General features: G+C 47.4%; 1 long non-coding RNA gene across 1 annotated transcript in view; it reads right to left on the reverse strand.

The window, feature by feature from the left end:
* Nucleotides 1-1,244: 1,244 nt before the first annotated feature.
* The window catches only part of LOC142819309 (uncharacterized), a 46,004-nt gene continuing 23,161 nt past the window's right edge, over nt 1,245-24,087 (reverse strand). Inside the window, exon 2 of the long non-coding RNA XR_012897164.1 lies at nt 1,245-2,818. This is a non-coding gene — a long non-coding RNA (uncharacterized LOC142819309). The remainder of the gene's footprint in view (nt 2,819-24,087) is intronic.

A 24,087-nucleotide genomic window follows, 5' to 3' on the forward strand; every position in this document is an offset into this window, starting at 1 on the left:
CACAGAAGGTAAAATAATTGCTGCCAGAGAGAAAGCCTTGGAAGTAAGGCCTGGTACTGGGGTCAGGACTATTTAAAGACCCCCAGGCACACCCAATCAGAAGGGGCACTCACAAGAGATAGGTGCCACCCTGTAGTAAGCAGGGTTGGCCTCTCACTGACCCCAAGGAGGAAGAACCCCTCTCTGAGCCCAGGTGGGCTGAGATGGAGCCTGCCCCCTTAAGTCCACAGAGGCCTAGTGGTGGGGCAGGAAGTATAAAAGCTGAGCCCTGAAGCTCAGTAAGGGCCCAGCCGCCAGAGCAAGGACCCTGAGGATCAGGCTGACAACTGGCTCAGGCCACTGGACCCATGTATTGAAGAGGAGACCCTTTTCTCCCTACCCCCAAAAGTGGACTACGCAGACCCTGTGAATCGGCCGCTGCCTGGGAGCCAGGTACAGACTGAAGGGGAAGTCCAGAAGTGGCCCCAGGGAAGCGGAGGATGATCAGGTGGACCTAATAGCCCTTTGATGTGTGTCAGCATGTTTCCAAGTAGATTCCCTGCTGACCCCAGTGGCTGCCAAAGCTGCCACTGCTAGAGGCCTGGGCCGGGACGCGGTGGAGTAGGGAGGGCCTGCATCCCCTCTGCCACTCCCATATACTGGGTGCAGTCTTCCCCTCCCAACTTGTGCTGAGAACTGTGTGTTTGCCTGCCCCACCCTGAACCAGGGTCGGGGCTGTGTTGATATTTAGGCTGGTGCAGGCATTGCAGCCTGCCCCACCTTCAGCCCTCACTGTCTTAAAGGGGCAGCCAGACTAATAAGTATAGGCCTGCACACCAGTCAGTGGCCCAGGATTGAGTGAGACCTCTTACACACTCCATTACACTCTTAAACAGAAATATAACAATTGTGTTTGCCCAGAGAGGCAGCAGTGCGAAATGGTGAGATTTGGGGATTGAAAATCCAAATTCCTGGGTTCTCTCTGGCTATTTCCTCTTTGCATGACCTTGATGGGTCACTTTCATCTCTGTGTATCTCTTCCTAGCCATCTGTACTATGGGGCTAATGATACTCCCCTAGTTCGCAGAGGGTGATGTGAGGCATAATTAACAGATGCTTGTAAAGCACTTTGAGGTACCTGTATGCAAGAAAGGCAATGTCGAAGTATTAAAAATTCCCTCTAGTCATCTACACACGCAGTGAAACAGTTGGACTAACAACGGTGGTCAAGTTCAAAACATCACGAATCAAAAAACCCACATCTGTTGCTCTGTCCCCAATCTAATGAATACGCATCACTTGTTTCCATGGAAGCGGTATTGGTGCCAATGGCCCTCCTCCTACTTAGATGCTGTCACTCTAGAAAAAATATGATCAGCTGGGTCTAGAAACTGGACTGATCCAACACAAAGAAGCTTAGAAAGCTGGGGGGCGGTGCCATTGAGATGTCTCAGGGCTCAGTTGAATGGAAGGACTCGACTGGAGTATGGGATGTTGCTGAAAAAGTGAATCAGTTATCAGAAGTTAGAGGGTAAATCAGAATCATAAGTCAGCCAATGAGAGTTTGTCCTGATGATGTAATGCTTTTCTTTTGCATTGCATTGCTTGGGGGTGTTTCCAGGTAGTGTTCTGCTAGGGAACTAGCCTTATTCTCGCTAGTTGTGAAGGGGCCCCAGCCTGCTCCGGTAGCTGAATTTCAATAACAGCAGCTGTTGTTTTTCTGACTTGCCACCCGACTTACTCCAAACACAGCAAGGGTCTGGTGGAATTCAAGGGCATGATTCTGTTTCCACTAACCTCAGTGCAAACCTGGATTAGGTGATGGAGTTACACTGGTGTAAAAGCAGTGTGAGAGAATCAGGCTCCAACTTGGGCCTGACTTTTCATTGCCCTGGTAGAGTTTTACCATCACTTTGCACTCATGTAATTGACAGCACATGGTGCAAGGCAATGGAGAGTCAGGCCCCCTTAGAAAGAAGTCTGTGCCAGTTGGCTCTGTGGAGGAATCTGTGTATGGACCATGTCACCCCATTCTGTGCAAACCAATCCCATGCCAGCTGATAGCAAACCCTTTGTGCCTATTGGTCCACTCCATGAGACTCTTCAGAGACAGCTATTTCTCAGGGCTTCACTCTGTGTCAGAGCCATTGTCTGGAGTCAGGCGAGCTACCGGGAATTCTTCACTGCAGTCTTCAGCATCGGAGAAGGAAAGAACAGAATACAGGCCAGAGACGGGTTGGTAGTCCTGGGACTGGACCTTGGAGAAGTCGGAGAGCTCCAGGTAGCTGGGGCCAGGCTGTTTGGTTGTCACATCCCAGATATCCACCAAGGGGGAGCACACGGCACAGCCCATGATCAGCCACTCAGAAGGGGAGGAGCTCGGATGGTTTCAAGGGCAAAGTCTGATGCGCCGAGTTGCGTGAAGATAGGCAGCCTGCTGGCACCGTGCCACTTCCCTTTGGAGAGGTCTCTGTGCTGGGGTTCCCCAATGGGGCTGAAATCAAAACCCTGGTTGTTTCCCCACCTGGTAGATGCAGTATTTTCCAGGCACAGTACTGCCCTCAGTGGACTCCATTGCTCGTGCTCAGGACTGCTGGCTGTTCAGAGTCACCGTGGTCTTTGGTTACTGACCCTTCCAAGGGGCGCTTTCCTAACAGGAAGCTTTTAGGAGGCCACGAGGACAGGTTGTTGTCCTCAAGGCTTCATTCTGCTGGGACAGGGCAGCCATACTCTTCATCGATCTCTGCTCTTCCCGCGGCTCCTCGATCAGCTCTCAGCACAGGGACTCTGCTTCTGAGCAGCCTTCATGACATTAGGAGGGGAGCTGAGCTCGGCCTGTCTGAACAAATCAGGGAAAGAGTTTTAGGCAACAGCACATGGCAGCAGGCAGCCACTTCCTCTTGGGTGGTTTGCCTCTTCTGGAAACTGGTCCAGCACAGATGATTAACACCGTACAGAGGCAGCTAGTCAGCTGGGCTGTAAAGTCAAAACAGCAAAACTGAGGTAGTAGAGAGCCACATGTACTCCCTCGGCAACAGGATACACGCCAAAAACCATCATGGCCCTGCAGGCCCCAAGACAAAAGGGGTTCTCGTCGGGGGTCCCCTTTTCAGACCAAAGGCTCTGCTTCCAGCCCAACTCTACTAACACTTAGCAATTCTAAAGCAACTTTCATCTGAGGATTTCCAGGTGCTTTACAAGCACTCATACAATAATACTAATACATTAAAAACTGAGGGTGAAATGCAGTCCCATGGAAGTCAATGGCAAAACTCAGGATGCTGGATGAGGGGGTGTTCTGTAACTGTGAGGCCTATTTCCGTTCCTCCCTGGTCTGCCACATCCAGGCACAGTTCCACTGGGCAGCATCCACTGCCTCCCTGGACAGCTTCAAGGAGCAGTGGGTGCTGTCCGGGGGTCTCTGCTCGGTGTCCCCATCCAGTTCCCTTGTTTTAAACCTCTGATACGTATCCCTTGACCTTGTTTTCATCATTTGTCCCCTGCAATTAGTTGAGCTCTGGGTCCAATTCTCCCTCCCACAAGCTGGGGGAAAGGCTTTTAGAAGTGGGTGGGCTGGCACCACCCACTACCGTGGGTTCAAATAGTGACTTCAATCTGTGGAGGATCTTACCTGTATTTCTTACATAGCTCTTTCCATTCAGAGATCCCCCACACACCCTGCTGTGTCTACACTGGCCACTTATTCCAGAAAAGCAGCCGCTTTTGCAGAATAACTTGCCAGCTGTCTACACTGGCTGCTTGCTTTTCTGGAAAAGAAATGACAATCTAATGTAAAATCGTCATTGTTTTTCCGGAAAAACTATGCTGCTCCTGTTCGAGCAAAAGTCCTTTTCCGGAAAAACTGTTCCGGAAAAGGGCCAGTGTAGACAGCACAGTAGTCTTTTCTGCAAAAAAGCCCTGATCACGAAAATGACGATTGGGGCTTTTTTGCAGAAAAGCGCGTCTACATTGGCCACGGATGCTTTTCCAGAAAAAGTGCTTTTCCGGAAAAGCATCCTGCCAATGTAGACGCGCTTTTTCCAGAAATACTTATAACGGAAAACTGTTCCATTTTAAGCATTTCCAGAAAAGGGTGCCAGTGTAGACGTAGCCCTCGTGTTACTACAGGGATAGGAGAAGTGCAGTCAATGTTCCCAATGACTTTGGGACCTCTAACAAAGTTTTGGGTTTCATTACAATGTTGTGACACTTTTTTCCTTTTCATTCCCACCCCCAACTATTAATTTCCAAGGGAGATTTAATTTAAAAAGCATGGCCTGCTTGAGGTCAATGACAAAACTCACATTGATTGCTGGATTTTGCCCCATTCCTCTTTCTCTAACAGAAGCCTGTGCTAGGCAGTCAGTAAAGAATCTTGGTTGTGAATTGTTCTGCTATTGTTGCTTCTAGGGTGGCCAAAAAAATAGAACATGCCAGTTTGGAGTTCTACCAAACCCAGTGTAAATGGACAGTCAAGTTTTTGACCCGGATCTAGATTTAGAAGCCACAATATCCAAGCAAGGTATACATTTCATAGGATCTATATCTGGTAGTTATCTTCATATTACAGATGGGGAAACTGAGGCATAGTCAGTTTAAGTGACTTATCAAAAGTCACTTCGGGTTATGCATACTGAGCCTGGGCTCTTACCTGGGTTTGTCCACAAATAAATCAGTCTGATCTGGGTCAGTAAACACTCAGGCCCCTAGTCCTAAGAGCCTGCTAGAGGTATGGTTCAAGGTCTGTAATTTTGCAGTGTGGATAGGAATAGAGAATAAGACAGAGAATATCTTCTTGCCTCTACATAAATCCATGGTACACCCACATCTTGAAAGCTATATGCACATGTAGTCACCACATTTAAAAAAAAGATATTTTAGCTTGGAAAAAGTTCAGAAAAGGACAATAAAATGATTAGAGGTATTGAAAAGCAGCTATATGATGAGAAATTAATAGGACTGGGATTTTTCAGCTTAGAAAAGAGAAGATAAAGGGGATACCAAAGAGAGTTCTATAACACATAACTGGTATGAAGAAAGTGAATAAGGAAAATTTATTTACTTGTTCCCATAACACAAGAACGAGGAGGTCATGAAATGAAATTAATAGATAGTAGGTTTAAAACAAACTAAAGGAAGTATTTTTCCACACAATGCACAATCAACCTGTGGAACTCCTTGCCAGAGGATGCTGTGAAGACCAGGGCTTTATCAGGGTTCAAAAAAAGAGCTAGATAAATTCATGGAGGATAGATCCATCAATTAGCCAGGATGGGAAGAAAGGGTGTCCCTAGCCTCTGTTGTCAGAAGTTGGGAATGGGTGACAGGGAAGGGATCACTTGATGATTCCCTTTGGGGCAGCTGGCATTGGCCAGTCAGAAGACAGGACACTGGGCTAGACGGACCTTTGGGCTAACCCAGTATGGCCGTTCTTATGACTTAGCACTAGCCACAGACCCAAGTCAGAAGGTCGGCATACTGCAGGGTGGACACATTAGCATGGCTGTGAGATCCAAGCCCAGCAACTTTAAATGCAGCTTGGACACTCAAGCGTGGGCTGGGAAATACCGAGTTAGGAGCCCAGCCCCACAGTTCTGGGGCTACAATGCATTGCAGACACAGCCTCAGGGAGTGGTGGCGGCAGCAGCACAGGAAACAGCTCAGGTATCCAGACTCGCAGTCTCTTTTTCTTAATCACTAAACCACAAATGATTTCCACATCCCGGATGCTCCGTTTCCATGTTCAAGCAGGCTCTCACTGCCAGCCAGACAGGTGCAACCTGAGATCCCACCTTCCAGCTTTGTACATGATTCATTTCACCCAGTGCAGGCCCTGGAATCAGAACCCAGCTGGCACTTTCACTCCTGATGACGCAGGAGCGAGCCCAGCTGCAGCTAGCTGTGTAAGCTCAGGTTGTTAATCCACCAGCTCGCTTCCACCTGATCCGTTTGGTGAGTTGGGGTTGTGCTTCAGTTACTGCAGCAGGTGTTATGTTTCATTCAAACACCCACCAATACACATTAGCATGGCTCCTGGGCAGCTCTATTGTTTACTTGCCTCTGAAAGTAGGTGGCACCTTTAGATACCTGAGAGTTGCCATATCACCTTTCCTTGCAACATGAACCACCCTCATCATTGCACTATTTCCACCTCAGCTCATGAACAGCCTCTGCACGGGGCCCCGAAATGCAGAGGGCTTAGTCGGGCCAGGCTGAAAGCATCAGTTCCAAAGGATGGATTCATACAGCATCGTTTCCCCACCATCAGACAATCTCTACGCATTCTTTATTAAGAATGGGAGCTGGTACTGCCAACGCAAGTGGCTTAGAAAATCTCAGCTGATATCTCCAGCTAATGCTGACCAGACCCTGCTCTGCCACAGCCTGCTGAAGCAACTCGTAACTCAGGCTGGTCTGTCGTGGCAATGTGATCTAGTGAATAGAGCAGGGGGATTTGGAGTCAGTGCTCCTGGTTTCTGTGGCCAGCTCAGCCCCTGATTCACTGCATGCACTAGCGCCGGTTCACATCTCCTCTCTGTGCCTTAGTTTCCCCAACCTGTCATGTGGAAGGTCTTAATTACCTACTGTGATGGGGCATCTGGCCTTTTAAGGGTAAAACCCAGCCCTGGGAGAGGGCTGAAAGCAAAGCCCACAGCTGAGGCAGATACTGCCAATTAGGGCCCAGCTCCAGGCTGTATAAATAAGGGCTCTGGGAGCAAGCTAGAGACAGACATTCTTGCTTTAGTTAAGGAGCAGGAAGGACCTGGCTGCTAAGGAAGCTGGAGGCTTTCTGAGACAAAGCAGTGCTGGGAAGCTTTGGCTCGGCTCGGCTCCTGGGTGGTAAGGCCTGAGTGTACTAGGGCTGGAGGGAGACAGCCAGGCTAGAAAGAGGCAGTAGGTCCACACCCCCTTGCTAATGATGAGTGGCCATTACAGACTGCAGTTTGCCCCTGTAGCAGGGGTTAGAAGATGACCAGCAGTGGGTCACTGAGGTAAAGTGGGTAGAGGGGCATTAGCGGTTCCCTGGGAGGGGAGAACCCCAGACTGCAAAGACAGGACTGCAGATAAACCCCTCCCCTGGAAGGGGGATGGGAGAAAACTGTAGTGGGCCCTGCTGGAGGGCAGTGTCTTGGAGAGGATATGGGTCCACCATGGAGCACAGGGAGTAAGGACACGTAGAGGTGTCTGGCAGGCAGATAAGAGCTAATTCAGTGCTATTAGCAGGAGGTGCTATGGAGGTGAGTAGCTTGTATATTCATCCATACATCTGCATATGCAAAGCCACATGCACACCCATAAGCTATGTCTACACTGGCATGATTTTCCGGAAGTGCTTTTAACGGAAAAGTTTTCCGTTAAAAGCATTTTCAGAACAGAGCGTCTAGATTGGCATGGACGCTTTTCCGCAAAAGCACTTTTTGTGGAAAAGCGTCCATTCCAATCTAGATGCACTTTTCCACAAAAAAGCCCTGATCGCCATTTTTGCAATCAGGGCTTTTTTGCGGAAAACAAAGCTGAGCTGTCTACACTGGCTCTTTTGTGCAAAAGGACTTTTGCCTGAACAGGAGCAGCATAGTATTTCTGCAAGAACACTGACAATCTTACATGATATCATCAGTGCTTTTGTGGAAATTCAAGCGGCCAGTGTAGATAGCTGGCAAGTTTTTCTGGAAAAGCGGCTGATTTTCTGGAAAAACTGGTTAGTCTAGACACAGCCATAGACAGAGAGCCTCACAAACACCCAGCTATCCAAACATACAATGTTACTCCCTAACACGTGTATACCCCAGCACCCACTCAATGCTCTGTGCCCAGACATCCCTCCTGCTCAGATACACCTATTCACATAAACCCACATGCAATCCCCTACGGCTGTGTCTACACTGGCATGAATTTCCAGAAATGCTTAAAACAGAATAATATTCTGTTTTCAGTTTTTCCAGAAAAGGAGCGTCTACATTGGCAGGCTGCTTTTCCGGAAAAGCGTCTGTGGCCAATGTAGACGTGCTTTTCCGGAAAAGAGCCCCGATCGCCATTTTTGCGATCGGGGCTTTTTTCCGGAAAAGACTACTGGGCTGTCTACACTGGCCCTTTTCCGGAACAGTGTTCTGGAATAAGGACTTATGCCCGAGCGGGAGCAGAATAGTTTTTCCGGAATAGCAGCTGATTTTGTACAGTAGAGCATCGTTGCTTTTCTGGAAATTCAAGGGCCAGTGTAGACAGCTCGCAGCTTATTCCGGAAAAACGGCTGATTTTCCAGAATAAGTGGCCCAGTGTAGACACAGCCCATATGTATGCGCATACACACAACTGCACAAACACCCTCATGTCCCCAGAGCTACACCAATAGATAATATTGCTTGGGTCTAGACAAACTGAGTACAGACATGCATGCACATTTTCCCACCACAGCATTAGAAATGTAAAAATCTGTTTAATGTTTAATCAGTTAATTAAAGGGAGAGTTAGCGAGGTGAGGGGAGCAGCCCCTATCCACAGTGCCTGCCCCCCCTTGTTAGCCAGTTAACAGGTTGAAGCATCACATCCCTACCCAGCATACGCACCCTGTATTGGACTTCTATTGCCTAGCAGCTGCTTTCTCCTTCCACATCACTCCTGGGGAAAAAACAAACTACCCCTGCACCTCTGGGGCACTGTTGTCAAAGACCACAGGGGCCTGGAGATTGTGGAATTAGGTCTGAACAAGCCATGTCAGTGTCCTGGCTCCCAGATTAACCTGGATTTGAAGAGGATAGTTCCCCAGAACTAAAACAAAAAACCTGATTCATCCTTCCTGGAGTTCCGGTAAAGAAAGGACAGGCTCTGCATGACCTGCCCTGGCACTGAAATGCCTAGTGGTGTTTGTTCTGCACTTGCAAATGGCGATGCTTCCTTCTACGCTCGTTTCCTGGTGGGAAGTTCAGAGGCTGAGGATGCAGGGTATGGAGCTGCTCAAACTGTTCTGTCTACCAGGATTCCACCCGGCACAGGGAGGGGGCATACACTGGGAGAAGGGCTGTAACCCCAGGCACACCCACCCCACCCTTCACCTTGCTCACCTAGTGCTCTGCTGCAAAAGGCTTTCCTCTCTGGGCTGCTTTGGGGACAAGCAAGATGTAGCCGATCATGTCCCCTGTGCAGGAGATGCTGGAGGGAAACAGCTTCAAATGCACTAGCCTTCCTTCTCTCTCACCTCCCGCTTCTGCTTTCAGCTGTGTAATCTTATCCCAGCCAGAGCAACAGAGGGAGCCAGCAGCCAAAAGCTTCAGCAGCATCAGACTCAGGGCTGCTCGGATGCAGAGTGGTTGTGTCTAGACTGGCAAGTTTTTCCGCAAAAGCTGCTGCTTTTGCGGAAAAACTTGCCAGCTGTCTACACTGGCCACTTCAATTTCTGCAAGAACACCGATGATCTCATGTAAGATTGAGAGTGTTGTTGCGGAAATACTATGCTGCTCCCGTTCGGGCAAAAGCCCTCTTGCACAAATGCTTTTGCGCAAGAGGGCCAGTGTAGACAACGCGGTATTGTTTTGCGCAAAAAAGCCTCGATGGCAAAAATGGGGCTTTCTTACGCAAAACCACGTCTAGATGGGCACGGACGCTTTTGCACATCTAGACACTTTTCCGCAAATGCTTTTAATGGAAAAAATTTTCTGTTAAAAGCATTTGCGGAAAATCATGCCAGTCTAGACGTAGCCTGTGTGTTTTGCGCTCTGGGGATGGTTGGGGAAGGGCTGCATTGCTAGCAGTTAATGCTACCAGGCAGGGCCTCCACTGGTGTAAACCAGCCCATGGGTTGGGCCGGGCCTGTTACTTTGTTCTGCGTTTGCATTACGCCTAGCACAGTGGGATGCTGGTTTAGGACTGTGACCACAATACAAATGATCACTAATCATATGAATTCGGGTTGCTCCATTGCACATTAACAATTACTCATTACACAGTCTCCTGAGCACACGCTCGCCTGCCGCTCGGACATTCAAGAGAGCTCCACTTGACCAGCAGAAGACAGACATGTACATTCAATAACCCCATGCAGCAGTTAATGAAAAGTCGGTGTAAGGGACTGGGTTGCTCAGGGGGTTGCTAGCAGGCTGTGAAGAGCTTATCACTTCTCGATCACTGGCTAAAACCAAGCCCAGGCCGTGGTGACTGCTGGTTGTTCAGTGACCTAGAAGGAGCAGTGATTGCAGGCCTAGACAGCATGGTGACTGGTGATCTGTGAATAAACAAGGATCAGTCCTAAGTGGGCCGGCCAATAAGGATGCCAGATGGTTTAACCAAAAAATACTGAATACCAAATTCTGTTGAGCAAAAAACAAAAATCACACAACCCAGCATGGCCCCTTCAAGAAATGCTTTTGAAGCTTTTTGGCCCTAACAGGCTGCCAACAGCTGTCTGCCTCTTGTCTTCCTGCTCTGGGCCAGACAGCTCCCATGTGGAGCCAGGTAAGCACCTGGGATTTTCATCGCCTTCCCAGGGAAAAAAAAGTCAGAAAATACCGGACATTTTAGGTGTCTGGTATTTTCTTAATTTTTTTTTACTGGACAGGAGGTGAAAATACCGGACACCTGGCAACCCTACCAGCCAAAGACAGCACAAGCCATGGACCATGAACTCTCCCCTCGCTCTCGGAAGTGAGCATGGAGGCTCATTGGGGTGGGAAGCTAATCAGCTGAGTCACGAGCAAGTGAAGTCTGTGCTGGAGCTTTCTGTCTGGGGCGCTCGTTGGCGGATTCAGTTTGCAGGGCTGCCAGCTCTCCAGCCTTTAAAAAAAAAAAAAAAATCACTGGAGAAGTCAAGTCAGGAGATGATCTCCACTGGGTTGACTGGAAAAATCTGGGATTGTTGTCTTGTGCCAAAGACCATGGCAGCGTGCAGAAAAGCTTTGCCTCGGAGAGAGAGGCAGAGAGCAAGAGAGAGAATGGCCTTGCAAAACCTTTACAGGCTCCTTGGAAGCCTCCAAAAGCGTGGCAGTTATGGGCTCCTCTTGCTATGGCTGAATAATTCTGTAGATCTGAGCCCCACAGTCCCAGCTAGCTTTTGACCTGCTGAGTCACACTAGCCCTGGGGCCCCCAGGCTGTGAAAGTGCAGGGACCATGGTCCCAGAGGTTCGAGGCCGGGGTCCCATGGCCGGGGTGCCAGCTCCCTGGAAGGTCAGTGCTTTGATAGGTCAGCGACACGTAAAGATGGGCCCAGTTCGTACTGCCATGGAACCCTGTGGCTGGCTGGGCACAAGACTCTTGGGACACGCCATCCCTGTCGAAGGGTGGGGCTACCCATTGGCAGGCCCAATTATTTAACAAGCTCCCACCTTTATTTTTGCTGCTCATCTGGACTCATGTCCTTAACATTCCCCACCCCCACGCACTTTCACTGTGGGGGACAGATGTGGAGCTGCTGTGCATGAGCCCACGGCTACAGATGTATATTAAGGGCCTGACTATTGTGAGTAGCTGGCCTGGTCAATACAGTAAAGTTCACATCACAATAGAAGATGATTAGGGTTTCTTGTATCATCCTATTGATTTAACATAATAGCGGGGTATGGGAAGAACAAACTGGAAAGCAACACAATCGGGAGACCCCAGCACATCCTTGAAAGACAGTGGGGCAAACAGCTTCCAGGATCCCATCCCTTCTCTCAAGGCTCGCTTTGGTAAAAGCGAGGAGCCTGGCGATCAGACACTTCTGAAATCTCAGCGGGGGTAACTATGTTAGTCTGTAACTTTAAATACAACAGGTAGCTCTGTGGCACCTTAGAAACTAACCTAGATAGAACAAGGGTGGGCAATAAAAAAGCACAGCCCACCAGGGTTAGCCCCTGCCTCTGTTTACCTGCACCTCTGCAGATATCGGACGATCACAGCTCTTGTTGAACAGCGATTTGTGGCCAACATGAGCTACAATTCTCCAATACCTGCAGAGGTGCAGATAAACACAGAGATGGGGGCCCGCCAAGGATTAACCCTGCAGAATGGATCTAGCCCACAGGCTGGAATTTGCCCACCCCGATATAGAATCATGAGCATTTGGGGGTAAAATCCTCTTCTTCCGATGAATTGGAGTGGAAATAACAGAAAACAAGATTCTATAAAAATAGCAGAAGTACCTGTCAATTGTGGGACCCATGTTAATGAGGCTTATCAAGTGGGCTGGATGTGTCCCATTTGTAGCTTTTGATGTGGAAATGCAGATGTTAAAGGCAGAAGAAATTGGCTATGTAATGCACCAACCGTTAATGTATTTTCAAGCCCAAAGTACCAGTGTCAAATTCGTAGGTGAATTCCAGTTCTGCAGACTCTCTCTGTAATTGGCTTGTGAAATTCCTTTGTAGAAGAATGGCTACTTTTAAATCCATGATTGAGTGACCAGGCAGCTTAAAAGTTCCCCCACAGGTCTGTGTGTGTTACCATTCCTGATGTCTGATTTGTGTCCATCAGTCCTTTGTCCTGGAGAACATCTGGTTTGGCCAATATACATGGCAGAGGGATATTGCTGGCACATCACATTAGAGGATATGCAGTGGTATGAGCCCCTGATGTGGTGGCTTATGTGGGTTGGTCTTTGATGGTGTCGCTAGAATAGCTGTGTAGACAGAGTTTGCAACGGGGTTGGTTCCTAGGTGAGTGTATCTGAGATGTGGTGTATGGATGCTGGAAAGTCTTTGCTTCATTTTGGGAGCTGTCTGTAGGCAAGATTGGCCTGTCTCCCAAGGCCTGTGAGAGTGAAGATCATTTTCAGAGACACTGCAGAGTTTAAAAGTCTTTCTCCGGGGGTCACTTGTCAGAAGCTGCCTTAGAGACAGGCTGACACAAAGTGAGAGGCTAAGCAGTAGGCCCTTACTGAAGCCAGGGAATGGGACCCTCTGGAAAAGCTACCTGTGCACATAATCTGGTTTCCCTCAGATACACGTGTCCTAAAGAAATGGTGCATTGCTTGAGGGAAGCTGTTTGGACACCAACTACCACTGTTACTGCCCCACAGGGAACAGACATGCAGGGCCTGGGGGTATCCCACTCTTTGTGGTTATTACACAGAGGACTTCAGCGCTGGGTAATTCTACCTTGAGACCAGTGGTCAGACTCAGAGGCATGGAGAGGGCGCATCTGGAGAGATCGGAGATGTAGTTAGCCTGGTTCCTGGGACACAGGAGTTTGAGCAAACAGCTTTCAGCCAATGGGTCAATTGTGAGCTGTTCTTTCCAACTCTTCACACTTCATTAGTTGTGGTGCAGTGTCTCCTCCACATGGTGTGGTCTCTGCTCCCTGACTGATGAATGAAACTTTTGAAATAGGAGAGCAATTAAGAGCAAACACCGTGGCTGAATGTGAATGTGGCCTGGGAGGGATGTGCAGCCGCTTCCTGGTCAGGCAGATGAGCTCTTGCCAGCACATGAAAGCTGGATCTGCTGATGCCCTAAGCCCTCATGAGACCCTTGCAATGCTCCTCAGCCTTGGTCTACAGCAGGGGCAGGGAACCATTTTTGGGTCAGGGCTGCTGACCCACAGGAAAAAAAAAATCAATCGAGGTCCAAGTGAAAAGAAAAAAACCCCAAACAAAACCTCACTGACATGGCAGCCCCTAACTGAGGAGACAAATGCTCCGACACTCCCCACATTCGTCTCACACACCAGAGCCTAGAGGGGCACAGGCTAGTAGATTTTGTGTGTTCCAGCCCCACAAGGGCATGGGGGGGAAGGTCTGGAGCACCAGCACGGGCTCCCCAGTGCTGAGGTGGAGAACCCTAAGCCTTGGGGGGATGAATCCAGGCAAACTGGGGACCGCATCCAGCCCCCAGGCCTTACAGTCACCACCCCAGCCTAAAGCAATTGAAACTGTCCTATGTCTAGGTTCCCACACAGCTTTGCTGACTCACCCCATGCTCAGCGGTGCCAGATTACACTCTTGGTTTTATGATGCAGGCAAGTGACCTTTCAGGCGAGACTGAAAGTTGCTTTATTGTGGATTTTTTCCCTTTGAAATTTGAAGCCAGGTCTCCGGAGATGACGTGTTGGTGCATATATGAGAGCCCCAACCGTAGCTCCCCGCAGGGACTGAATTGGGAAACCTCTATGGCAAAATCTGAGTTGCTACAGAATGAGCTAAAGAGCCAGACTCTTGGGGACTGCAACAAACTCCTACTCTGTGTGGGTTGGGCAACGAGCGGCGTGCACACAACACACAGTGACACAGCACTAGCCCGGCACATAATTGTATTCCTTCTGATTAGAAGCCACCGTGGAGTGGACCCATGCAGGACCAGCTGCAAAATCTAAAAGCGCCTGTGCTGACTACAGAGTTAGATGTGGCAGCACCTGCCCCCAGTGGCCAGAGAAATGGGGAGCACCAGTCACAATGGAGGATAAGACAGTAGGGCAGGCCAATTGGGAAAACGAAGCCAATCCAGGCATCTGTCTCAGAATTCCAGGTGCTACCAGTTCCATTCAAATTTAAAGCCAGCCACTTGGGCTAGGGGAGCAGCTGTCACTCCTGCCCTGACTCTGAAACACACTCAATTCTATTTGTTAAATACTGGAATATGGGGGGGGGGGGGGAGGCAGAAGAAAGGATTGTGGGTGTCATGGGCCTGCCCATTCTGCCTATCTATCCACTCAAGGGACTCTCAGTCACTACACAGAAGGGCAGATTCTCAGATGCACTGAGGAGTCTCTACACCCTGCTGGCAGAGGAAAGGGTCTCCAAGTGAGTGCAAATGTCATTTACTCCCACTTCAAGGCCACTTTCCATAAAGCAACTGTAGTATAAATCAGAGTCTGTTCCAGAATGTAACAGCTGGATAAGAGAACTGCTCCTGCCAGCTTTACTCAGGGCAGCAGGGACAGCGTAAGAACAGCAGGATTGGGCCCTAAAACCAGACCCCCCCCCCCTCTTTCATACATCCCGTTCCCCTCGGCTGCTTACACTCTCAGCGACAGCATCTGTCCATAAAAGCCTCCAGGACCTAAAACTTTTCCAGATGCAGGAGAAGTCACCAGTGACTCTGAAATCCAATCAAAAGTCTTGATCAATGGTAGAGGGACGAGTGTGACATGTTCATAGAAATCCAGGCAAGTTCACCCTCACACACACAGATTTCCTCCCCCCCGCCGCAGTACCTGGCTTTCCCCATCCCTCCCACACATCAGCCTCAGACTCCCTCTACTCCTGCCCTGCCCTGCGCTGGGCACACAAAGCAGCACCATACCCTGCAGAGTACTTTAGGGACCTTGCAGTTCTCAGCTGTGACCTAGTCCTGCACTTCTCATCCAAGCCAGTCTTGGCTGGCAGTTTTGCCTGAGTAAAGACAGCAGGATTTGGTCTTTGTTGCAAAGAGAGGGAACAGACTCTTCTCCCTGCTGTAACTTGGGGCTAAAACACAGAATAAGGATCAAATCACTCCCTCTGTCTGTGCCTCAGTTTCCCCATCTGTAGCATGGGGAGAGTAATCCCCACCTCCGCTGCACTGGATGTTGCGAAGATTAAGCCATGTCTGTGCAGTGTTAATGCTAAGCCTTTACCACTACTCGCAAAGCCAAGACAAGCCGGACAACGTGTCCCAATGAGTCACAGCCTGCCCAATAGTTCCTGGTGCAGGCGGCAAAGCAGAGCCTGTCTCTGTTTCATCCAGATCCTGCAAAGAGCCTGCTGTGCGTCAGCGGCGCCGTCTCTCCTGGCAGCTGAGATTAAAGGGGACTAACCTGACCTCCTCTCGGAAGAGGTTCTCAAAAGAACAGATATCAGCCCACTCATTATCTGGGAGGGTGGGGTGTGTGGGGATGGCTGTGCATGCATGGATGTGAGATAGGTCATTGTAGAAAGGGGAAACTCCAAAGTCCCCTCAAATCAGAAGCATTTTTTAAGAAAAAGGGCGAGGCTGCTTCTGTTCCAACTTGTGGATTCATGGTAGTGTCAGTACATTTTACCAGCTGTGATAGCAATAGCAGGCATTTGTCCCCTGCCTCTCGCCACAAAGAATCCTAAAATACTTGATAGTCTTCAGCTTCCCCAGAGACACCACTTTATCCACTGACTGCAATGCAGCCACTTCTGGGATGAAATACATCAGGGGCTTAATAGCCCACCACCCCTCAATGCATTCAGCTGGGAAAAGAATCCTGCTTCCAGCTGAAACTGCACGCCACCTTCCTAAGCAATTACCAACCCCTAAATTTGGCCATGATACCATAACTACCACCAGGTGAATTTGAACCTGGAACCTCAGTACAGGCCCCTCTACAGCTTGAGCTGTGAAGCCAGCTGACTATCAGCTTAGGCTGTAGCGCTCCCGTGTTCTTAGTACTTGCTGTAAGTGGTCTAAGTACCACTACATGGGACAGTGACCCACACTAGGGCTACATCTATACTGCAGCCTTCTTCTGCAAAAGCTTATGCAAATGAATGGGAAAAGGGATAGTTCAGTGGTTTGAGCACTGACCTATTAAGCCCAAAATTGTAAGCTCAGTCCTTGAGAAGGCCATTTAGGGATGGGGGGCAGATCTGTTAGGGATAGTACTTGGTCCTGCTGTGAAGACAGGGGACTAGACTCAATGACCTTTCAAGGTCCCTTTCAGCTCTAGGAGATAGGTATATCTCCTTTCATTTATTTATTTTTAAAGCATGGAGTAGAATATCCTGAAAAATGAGGAAGAACAGTTCTTGCACAAGAGGGGACTTTTGCACAAAAAGGAGCCATCTACACAGCTCCTTTTTGCACAAAAACCTCTTGTGCAAAAGCAGCTTCTAATTAATTATGCAAATTAAGCACTTCATTTGTATAAGCTTTTGCTGCAGAAGGCTGCAGTATAGATGTAGCCCAGGTGTTTGGGTTACAATACTAGAGGTTAGATACCCACAGCCACAAACACTTTTACTTCTGCAAGACAGCCAGGAGGAGTTCAGTGAGCACCACTAGGCAGTTTAACAGCAGAGACACCCCTTTCAGCTCTGCCCTGGGGCACTAGCTCCGTGTAAATTAGAAGAGAAGTGACCCACCATTATTAGTACTGCAATGCCTTGGTGATACTTGACCCATCTTGAACCTATTTAGCATGGAAGAGTTCATGGGATAACAGCACAGAACCATTAAAGCAGTGAAGATACCTCTCCATGGGAGAGACCACCAGGCATTATGAAAAGGCAGGTGTTAGTAATGAGGGATTGAGTCATTAGAAACAGATAGCTGGGAATGCGATGGCTGGGAGAACTGTATGGTGACTTGCCTGCCTGGTGCAAAGGTTGCGGGTCTCTCAAGACATCTTGATAGACTTGTGTGTAGTGCTGGGGTGGAGCTGATTGTTTTGGTACATGTAGGTGCCAATGACATAGGGACGGATAGGAGAGGTCCTGGAGGCCAAATTTGGGCTGCTAGAAGAGAGATTAAAATCCAGGACCTCAATGGTAGTGTTCTCCGAAATGCTTCCAGTTCCACAGGCAGAGCCAGGCAGACCTGCAGGGCCTTAATGCCTGGATCAGAAAGGGTGTGTGTGTGTGTGGAAGGGGGGTTAGATTTATTAGGAACTGAGGAAACTTTTGGGAAAGGGGGACCCTATACAGGAAGGATGGGATCCACCTAAACCATAATGGAACCAGATTGCTGTCACTTAATTAAAAAGGTCATAGAGTAGTTTTTAAATTAAGGACCGGGGGAAAGCCAACAGTTGCAAAGAAAGACATCCCTTAAAGAAGGGTCTATTAAAAAAAGTGTATACACACTCGTAAAGAGGAGAGGATGGAAGTTGATAAAATATGGATAGATCAGATGAGAAAAATCAAAGGAAAAAGAGAGCCAAACACATCAGATAATGGCAGATAGATAAATATTGTCAAGTGATTATATACAAACACTAGAAGTCTAAATAATATGAGTGAATTAGAGTGCCTCATATTGAATGAGGATATTTACATAATAGGCATCACAAAAACTTGATGGAATGAAGATAATCAATGGGACAATCATACCAGGGTATAAAATATATTAGAAGGACAGAACAGGTTGTGCCTGTGGAGGAGTGGCAATTTATGTGAAAGAAAATGTAGAATCAAATGAAGTAAAAGTTTTAAATGAATCAAGCTGTTCCATAGAATCTGTATGCGTAGTAATTCCATGCTCCCTAATAATATGACTGTAGCAGTAAGGATACATTACCGACCACCTGACCAGGATAGTGATAGTGACTGTGAGATGCTAAGGGAGATTAGAGAGGCTATAAAAATAAAAAACCTCAATAGTAATTTCAACTATCCGCATATTGACATTCCATATCCCCACTTCAGGATGGGATGCAGAGATAAAGTTTCTTGATACCTTAAAATGACTACTTCTTGGAGCAGCTGGTTCTGGAACCCACAAGAGGATTTAGTCTAAGTGCAGGGCAGGATCTGGTCCAAGAAGTGACTACAGCTGAACCACTTGGAAATAGTGACTGTAATATATTTACATTTAACATCCCTGTGGTGGGAAAAACACCATAGCAGCCCGACACTCTGGCATTTAATTTCAGAAAGGGGAACTACACAAAAAAAGGAGGAGGTTAGTTAAACCAAAATTAAAAGGTTCAGTGCCAAAAGTAAAATCCCTGCAAGCTTCATGGAAACTTTTCAAAGACACCATAATAAAGGCTCAACTTAAATGTATACTCCAAATTAAAAAAAACATAGCAATAGAACCAAACAAGTTCCACCATGGCTTAACCACAAAGTAAGAAGCAGGGAGAAATAAAAAGGCATCATTTAAAAAGTGAAAGTTATATTCTAGTGAGGAAAATAGAAAGGAGCATAAACTCTGTCAAATGAAGTTTAAAAATATAATTAGGAAAGCCAAAAAGGAGTTTGAAGAACAGCTAGCCAAAAATTCTACAAATAGCAGCAATTTTTCTCAGAGTACCTCAGACCAGTGGGGTCACTGGACAATCAAGACACTAAAGGAGCACTCAAGGATGATAAAATCATTGCGGAGAAACTAAATGAATTCTTTGCTTTGGTCTTCATGACTGTGTGGCAAGGTCCTCGCTCAGGCCCCTCACCCTGGGACACGTTCTTTGTCCACAAATCAGCCAAAGACCCTATTATAGGGCTTTATTCCGGAGGATCGCGCCAGTCTGGACGCTCTTTTCCGGCTTTTCCCCAAGCCGGAAAAAAAGCGACGGCCATGTTTATTTAAATCCCACGGGGGATATTTAAATCCCCCGCGCATTTCCCTATTCCAAAGTTATAAATTAGCATGCCTATTCCGAAGAAGGGGCCAGTGTAGATGTAGCCATAAGTGTTTAAAAGACAGGAAACAAAGGGTAGAAATAAATGTCCAGTTTTCAGAATGGAGAGAGATAACCAGTGATGTCACGCAGGGGTCTGTACTGGGACCAATCCTATTCAACATATTCATAAATGAGCTGGAGAAAGGTATAAACAGGGAGGTGACAAAATTTGCAGATAATACCAAACTGCTCAAGATAGTTAAGTCCAAAGCAGACTGTGAAGAGCTTCAAAAGGATCGCACAAAACTAGGTGACTGGGCAACAAAATGGCAAATCAATTTTAATGTTGATAAATACAAAGTAATGCATATTGGAAAGTATAATTCCAAATAACGATCTTGGAGTCATTGTGGATAGTTCTCTGCAAATATCCACTCGATCTGCAGCAGCAGTCAAAAAAGCAAACAGAATGTTAGGAATCATTTAAAAAGGGCTAGTGAATAAGACAAAGAATGTGTTATTGCCTTTATATAAATCCATGGTACATCTATCTCTTGAATACTGCATGCACATGTAGTCACCTTATCTCAAAAAAGATGTTTTGGCATTGGAAGAAGTTCAGAAAAGGGCAACAAAAATGATTAAGGGTTTGGAATGGCTGCCTTACAAGGAGAAATTAATAAAACTGGTAATTTTCATCTTAGAAAAGATGAGATTAAGGGGAGGGATATGATAGAAGTCTATAGAATCATGACCGGTGTGCAGAAAGTTATTTACTTGTTCCCATAAAAGAAGAACAAGGGATTACCAAAGGAAATTAATAGGCAATAGATTTAAAACAAACAAAAGGAAGTTTTTCTTCACTCAGTGCACAGTTGGTCTGTGGAACTCCTTGCCAGAGGATGTTATGAAGACCAGGACATTAATGGGGTTAAAAAAAAGAGCTATATAAATTCATGGAGGTTAGGTCCATCAATGGCTATTAGCCTGGATGGACAGGAATGGTGTCCCTAGCCTCTGTTTGTCAGAAGCTGGGAATGAGCGACAGAGTGATCACTTAATGATCTCTTTTCTGTTCAGTCCCTCTGGGGCACCTGGCCACTGTCAGAATACAGGTCACTGGGCTAGATGGACCTTTCGTCTGGCCCAGTATGGCCATTCTTATGTCCTCATGTCTTTATGGAATTTCATCTTCTTGATTACAGACCAATTATCTAATTTATCAAGATCATTTTGGATTGTAATCCTGTCTTCCACAGTGCTTGCAAGCCCTCCCACCTTTGTGTTATCCACAGACTTGATAAGCATATCCTCCACTCCATTACCCACATCATCAATAAAAATACTGAGTTAACTGAACAGGACCATGACTATATCCAGGGCAGGCCCCTGTAGGAACCCACTAGATGCAACCTCCCAGTTTAAAGGCAAGCTATCGATAACTACTTTTCCAGCATGAAGTGTTACAGCTGTGAATCCTTTGTATATCCCTCTGGCACAAGTTAAGCCACACGGAGCCCATCTCAGTACAGGAAATATATTATTTTCTCCCAGATGGGAAAGGAGAAAGTCTACAGACGTTTCCCTCTTTACCCTCTCCTATGCAAAGCCCAGCTAATTCTCCTCCAATGTGCTGTCTATAACGTACAGGACTGTGTTTCAGTACTCACAGCCCTCCTCAGCCCTGGGGGAGCACAAAGAAAGACACAGACTCAGAGAAATGACTCTTCCTCCAGTGCATCCCCTCTACTTCAAGAAGTGGATTCACACCACCCACATCTGGTGGGATGATGAAAAATGTGGATCCCAAACTTTGAGACACCTACTCACCTGGTGAGCGAAAGCAGTAAGCACATTCTACTCCAGGCCCATCCAAGACAAAGTCCATTCCAGAGCCCGTGGGATCCAACTCAATCTCTGCTTTACAACAGTTCTTGAGTTCCTGACAAACTGTCCATGGGGATCTTGGCTTGGTAAAGTACGGGCAGCCCTGGCGGCTGGGCAACTCGGAATGCCCCGGAATCACAATTCTAACATAAACTGGCAGCTCTATTTTTGGACAATCGTCACCCTCCCCCCTCCCTTTTCCCTTCCATCGTTTGAAAACATGGCATTTATTTTGCAGAGGTGTTTCTATTGCTCTGCTGTGCCTCCCCGGTCTAGCGCCATGTCGTTGGCTGATGCGCCATCTGGTGTTCATCACAAGTCATCACAATGAAGCAGAGGTTTCATTTGGAAGTACAGTGTGTAGAGTGGCTTAGGCCAGTGTTTCTCAACCTTTTTTTATAAAGTACTCCCTTTTAAAAAAATTATAAGTACCCCCAGTACCTACAGTTTTGGACGCACACATTTGTTTCTACCATTGCAACACATTTGTTTAAACAACCTAATCGTAGCCGGATGGGCGATGAAATTTTTGGGTGTAAAAAGTACAAAAATAATAAAGCACTGCAAAACTTAAAACAAAAATTCAGTTTTCTCCAAATGTCAGTTGTGTTGACGTAACCCCCCCCCCCAGACTTCTCTCGAGTACCCCTAAGGGTACTCGTACCACTGGTTGAGAAACACTGGCTTACACCGCTCTTTAGCAGTGTCAGAGCGAGGAATAGAACCTGGGTCCTAAGCTAGGACTCTAACCACTTAGCAACAGTGCCTTTCCCATTGGCATGGGTGGATGGCAAAGTAACAAACATTTGATTGCAAGTTCTTTGGGGCAGAGACTGTCTCTTGCTTTGTTTTTGTACAGCACTTTGTGCAAATGGATCCAGTCTTGACCGAGGCCTCTGGCCATTACAGTAATGAAATAAATAAAGTACCTCTCTTGCCCTTTCTCTCCAGATAGCTTTAATAACTGCATTGGCACAGTCTAGCCTCCCTAACTACAGTTCCATTTGCACTTCTCACCCCTCTGTAAGTCTGTGGGACTGAGGAGCACATCTGGGAACATAGCAGTTCTACACCAATAACTATATTCTCATATCATTGAAAAAGGTATTTTCAGCTTAATAAAATTGTACTCCCTTGAGCAGGCTAGGGGCACAGTTTAGAGGCCAGGGTTGATTCTCCCTTGTCCTGTAACTTGTGTATTCATTTACACCAGTGCAAAGTGAGTGTCAGGCTGCTTAAATGAGAGTGATAGCACTTGCACCACTCTTGTGACTACACAAGCATGCGTGGTAATGGAGAATCGGACCAAGTCAGGTCATATTCCATTGTCTCTAAAGCAACTCTACCTTTTTTCACCAATAGAGCCTAGAGTCCTATGGCAGAGTGAAAGATATATTTCCTAGAATATTAAGTTAAATGCAAAAATACAAGTACAGAGGAGAAACTTGCCACAGTCTGAGTGTGACAGGTTGGACAAGGCCCTGGCCCTGGAAGAGCCATAGATAAGTCCTCCAAGAGGCTAGAGAGGCTGTGGAAGAATCAGCCAATCAGGAGCCAAGGAGGCCTATAAAAGGAGCTGCAACTAGCAAGCAGTCAGTGTGGAGCTGAGCTGAAGTTGAGAAGATTACAAGGCTGGCTGAGGAAATTGCCTTCAGGAGGGGAAGCTCTGGGGGTGCCAGTCTATCTGAGTGGGGAAAGAGACTGAGAAGAAACTGACACACAAATGTGGAGACACCAGGGCTATGTTTACACTTGCGGCTTCTTGCGTGGGTAATATGCAAATGAGGCTAAGTGTGTAATATTGCTGAGCCTCATTTGCATACCTAATGAGCCACCATTTTCTTCAGAAGAGGCTCTTGTGCAAGAAGGAGCATCTACACTGCCCCTTCTTGCGCAAGAAAAACCCTCTTGCGCAATGCCGTTCTTCCTGTCAAGTAATAGGTGTAACGGCATTGTGCAAGAGGGTTTTTCTTGCGCAAGGAGGGGCAGTGTAGATGCTCCTTCTTGCACAAGAGCCTCTTCTGAAAAAAATGGTGGCTCATTAGGTATGCAAATGAGGCTCAGTGATATTCCACACTTAGCCTCATTTGCAAATTACTCGCGCAAGAAGCCGCAACATAGTGTAGACATAGCCCAGCAGAGGGCACCAGGATGGGCCCCTGGTAAATGTGCACCCCAGAATGGGTTTGAGTATCACACAGCAGTGTGACTTAGCTGGGGGGCTGAGTAACCAAAAGGGTTTTTAAAGTGGCAGTGTCGGCAGATGAGGGGTGCACATGGATGGTGAGTGCCACCCCATTTCACTGAGTCAGATGGGTTTGGCTCTCACATGGCTGAAGGATGCCTTGCTAGGGCTGGAGGTTCTCCCCAGCGGGCCGACATTCTGAACTCCCCTTTCAAATGTGTTAATTGGAGACCTGGAGATGTGCCAAAAAAGGAGGCTGCTGTCCAGCCAAAGCCAAAATCCAAACCTGCCACCCCAGGTGTTGAAAGGTGCCCCTTGGCCAATGGCTTTTCATCTGAGCATGGCTGACAGAAGTGGAGTGTGATCATGATTTTACGCTTCAAGCATTAACAGATTCACTATATGGGTGCTGGACTGTACAGGTGAGCAGGAGCACAGATATCGGACTTTGGGCTCAGTGACAAACCAGCTAAAGCAGTGGAATAACTTATACAACATACAAAGCATTTGGGGACTCTGAACATGGGGACGGGTCAATAGAAACTTCCAGAGAATTGATGAGTTTTCTTGGAAAAAATAAAATGTACAAGCAGGACAGTCTCCTGTTGCTTCCAGTAGGTTATGGATCCGGTGCTTGGAATAGAAAGCTTAACACTGGAGCTAGCTGTTTGTTTCATAGCCAGCCTTTGTTTTCTGGTTAATTTAGTGCCATTTCCCCCACACCGACCTTTTAATAGTTTCGTCAGGACACACATACCAGGCCTACTTATCTACCCATGTTGCAGTGAACACTCCTGTCCAAATTCCCTGCAGAGTCATTTTCAGCGATAATGACAACTAG

This window comes from Pelodiscus sinensis, chromosome 22 (assembly GCF_049634645.1).
Source record: "Pelodiscus sinensis isolate JC-2024 chromosome 22, ASM4963464v1, whole genome shotgun sequence".
In the NCBI taxonomy this organism is placed as follows: Eukaryota; Metazoa; Chordata; order Testudines; family Trionychidae; genus Pelodiscus; species Pelodiscus sinensis.